Consider the following 3,546-nt stretch of genomic DNA (forward strand, 5'->3'; position numbering starts at 1 on the left):
TCTATATGTGAAGCATTGAATTAAGCTCTGAGGACAGGTGGTTTAAAAGAGAAGGATAACATCATAATATCAAGTACTAAATAAAATGGTGCTTTGTGTTAAGAATAATCTCAGATTAATTTCAAAGTAAATATTCACAAATGGCAGGTGAACCGTTTTGCCTCGTCTCAAGAATCAGTGGGCTGTGAAAACCTGCATTTGTCTAGAGGAAGTCTGATATTATTCCTGGACCAGATCATTCGACCTTCATGCATGTCCAGACTGTTCCGACCTGCTCATGACTCTGGATCAAGGGCTAAGCTTTGGCTAAGTCCTCTGAGCCAAGTCTTTATCAGTCAGCACTGTGATACACTTTGTGCTAAGACATGTCACATTAAACACAGCTGTAATTAACGATAAACAAAAATATTCAAGGCATTTGTCCAGCTGCATGGATGATCTTCACTCGGTGATATGATATGATCTCTGGATTTGTTCAGAAGCTACTTGAAATACTATGTAAACAAAGGGCTTCACTGGATTTTCAGGTTCTCTGCATATTGCAAAGCCTCAAAATTTACATGTAGTACATATAACAGATGCTCTCATTTAAAAATGTAGTGTCCTACAAAATATAAAGTTATAATTTTATTATAATAGCAGTTTTTAAGATGCTAGAATGGACAGTGTGCATAATGCATATAGCAGACCCAGAAGTCAGTGTGAGTGTGTTATCTGGCCCTGGCAGGCTCATTAAACTTGACGTAAATCATTGGGAATGTAGATGAGAGGTGCTGACAGCTCATATTCGTTAATCTATAAAGGCCAAGGGGCAGCTGATCTTTACGTGCTTTATCAACTGCACTCGTCCAGTGGGAGCGTGGGGTCATTGGGAGGGATGGAGTTTGAGCCCGACCGAGTCACCTTGCTAGAACTTTAGAAAACACAATAATAGCAAAATCAATAGCCTCCAAGTCGTGCTGTTCGATAATATCATGAGTTGATAGTTTCCGTTATTAAAAGGTGAAGTTTCCCTCAGACCTCACCCCAGATATTAATCTGTGACTTGATTGTTTTGCTGAACTCATGAAGTTTATTTTTTGCCAGTGCTACTTCGGTTGTGTAAATTTGATCGCTTTAAAGAAATGATCGCCTTTCAAAAACCGTAACCTTTGAAAACTGCCACCAAGGCATTTTTCCAGTTCTGTCAGAAATCACTGCGAGACTTTTGAGTCATCCTAACTCCCAACAGACCATCGCTTTGGGCACTTACCTTGCCTTCACGTCTACTTTGGATGTTCCCAAGACGAAATGTCCCATGTAGACCATTAGCGTCATCTTATTCACATGCGGTTGACTGGTTAAAAGGCTGAGTCAACTGAGGATCCCAGAAAAATCACAGCACTGTCCAAATAAACTGCAAGAATAAGAGCCCATGGTGGGATTTTGTTGACGTGTCAATCAATTTCTGTATTGGCACACCACAGCTCCAAAAATGCAAAAATGTTTATTTCATATTCTCACCACAGGTGACATTTTGAGCCATATGGCTCTTCAATAGACGGTCATCATATCTGATAAAGAGCCATACGGCTCAAAACGTCACCTGGTGAGAACATGAAATAAACATTTTTGCTTTTTTAGAGCTGTGGTGTACCAACGCTTCCCTTTTATTTTTTACAATAGTTGAGCACCGTTATTGAGGTTTTTGTTGCCAGTCAGATTTTTTATTTTTTTGCATTTGGCTTGGTCTCATTACATACAAACTAACGGAAAACAGAGATAGAAACACTTCAGCCAGTAATGGCCTAATATTTCATGTTATCTGTGATTTTGAATCAATGAATTAAATTAAACTTTACAATAACTTTGATTTTAATCAAAATATCACAATATCAATGCAACAAGGACAGTCTTAGGGGAATCATTTTACAAAGTTAAAGTCTAAGATGTTATAAGTGCATGTAGACAATGTCAATGTTGGGAAAGTTACTTTGGAAATGCAATACAGATTACAAGTTACCCTATTTAAAAACAAGTAGTGTAACCATTTCAATTACTTATTAATGTAACTGATTACATTTAATTACTTTTTGATTACTTTTCAAAATTTCGTTAGAAAAGTAATTTAATTACAAAATAAATGTAACTAATCTGTTACAGTTACTGATAAATTTTTTTTAAATTTAATTATAGATACAGAGAATTGAACAATTGGCTTTTTTGATAAATGTTTTATTTCCTATTTGGGTTTATGTATATGCTTTATTTTTTAAGATAAACTGTCCCCCCCAGGCATTATAGATGCCAGTGTTTCCTTTCATAGCTATGCAAAGATTTGATTTCAAAATTTCTAATGAATGTTTTCAAACATAATTTAAAAAGCACAGCCACCACAAAATCAGACTTTAACAACTATTTTTGTTTTGACAACATTCAGAGGTTAAATACAGATTTGAAATTACAAGAAATAGTTTAATAACTATGATACTGTTTTTGAAATCAAATCTTTGCATAGCTATGAAAGGAAACACTGGCATCTATAATGGCCTGGGGAAAAAAACAGTTGATCTTAAAAAAATAAAGCATATACATTAAACCCAAATAGGAAATAAAACATTTATCAAAAAGGCCAACAGTCCAATTCTCTGTAACTATAATTATAAATGTACATCTCAGTAAATGTAACAGATTGGTTACATTTATTTTGTAATTACATTACGTAATGCCATTACATGTAACTGGTTACTCCCAAACACTGAACAATGTATATTCAAGGTTCATATTTTATTACCGTCCACAGTCATAAAACTTACCTTGTCATTCAAAATCAGAAACTGGTGTTGTACAATAAACCTTGACTTCATGCAATTTCCCAATGGGATACTCATATTTCTGATTTGTCTGAATTACCAAGGTTTGTCCTTGGTTTGTTAATTGGAGGTAAGCATCCAAACATTTAAAAAGGATGGAGACATCCTTTAACATTTGACAGTGATAAAATGGGATCGGAATGGTGCAGATAACCAGTTTAGTTACCTTGAAACATCCATATTCTTTATGGAGTGATACACGCCATGATCATCCATCAAGCCATCCAAATAGTTTCCTGCTGATTGCAATCAAATAACTCAATTATCTAATTAGTCATTGCATCATCCTTTTACCTAATGGGCGCACATTAGATTTCTCTTTCTCTCTGTGTACAACCCACAGGCAACATTCAGTCCTAATAAAAAAATAACTTCATAGTTTTCCATGCCTTGCTCCTTCCATTATTTCATATCCAAACAAAGTTTCCTTCATTTCAAATTAAATGTTGACTTTGTTTTGATGCCCAGCCGAGGCAGATGTGGACTGTATAAAGACAGTGTGTGAAGCTGCTGTGACCCTTCAGCGACTTCCTTTCTCTGACAGGTTATGGGTTTTGGAATTCGCTGCCAATCCTATCACATTTCCCTCTGAGCGCTTCAAATATCTGGCACAGGAGACTGACACGATTGACTGAACTGTATTTCTCCACATCCCTCCTTTGGTTGTGCTGACTAGTGTGCTGAAAATGCTGCC

The 3,546-nt window shown here is 35.9% G+C and overlaps 1 long non-coding RNA gene across 1 annotated transcript; it reads right to left on the reverse strand.

The window, feature by feature from the left end:
- Nucleotides 1-6: 6 nt before the first annotated feature.
- Nucleotides 7-3,010, reverse strand: LOC107731636 (uncharacterized). The gene is made up of 3 exons (XR_001638789.1): nt 2,796-3,010; nt 1,253-1,396; nt 7-913 (listed from the first exon to the last, which is right to left on the reverse strand). It is a non-coding gene; the product is annotated as an uncharacterized LOC107731636 (long non-coding RNA).
- Between the last annotated feature and the right edge of the window lie 536 nt (nt 3,011-3,546).

This window comes from Sinocyclocheilus rhinocerous, unplaced genomic scaffold (assembly GCF_001515625.1).
Source record: "Sinocyclocheilus rhinocerous isolate Xijiao unplaced genomic scaffold, SAMN03320098_v1.1 scaffold1180, whole genome shotgun sequence".
In the NCBI taxonomy this organism is placed as follows: Eukaryota; Metazoa; Chordata; class Actinopteri; order Cypriniformes; family Cyprinidae; genus Sinocyclocheilus; species Sinocyclocheilus rhinocerous.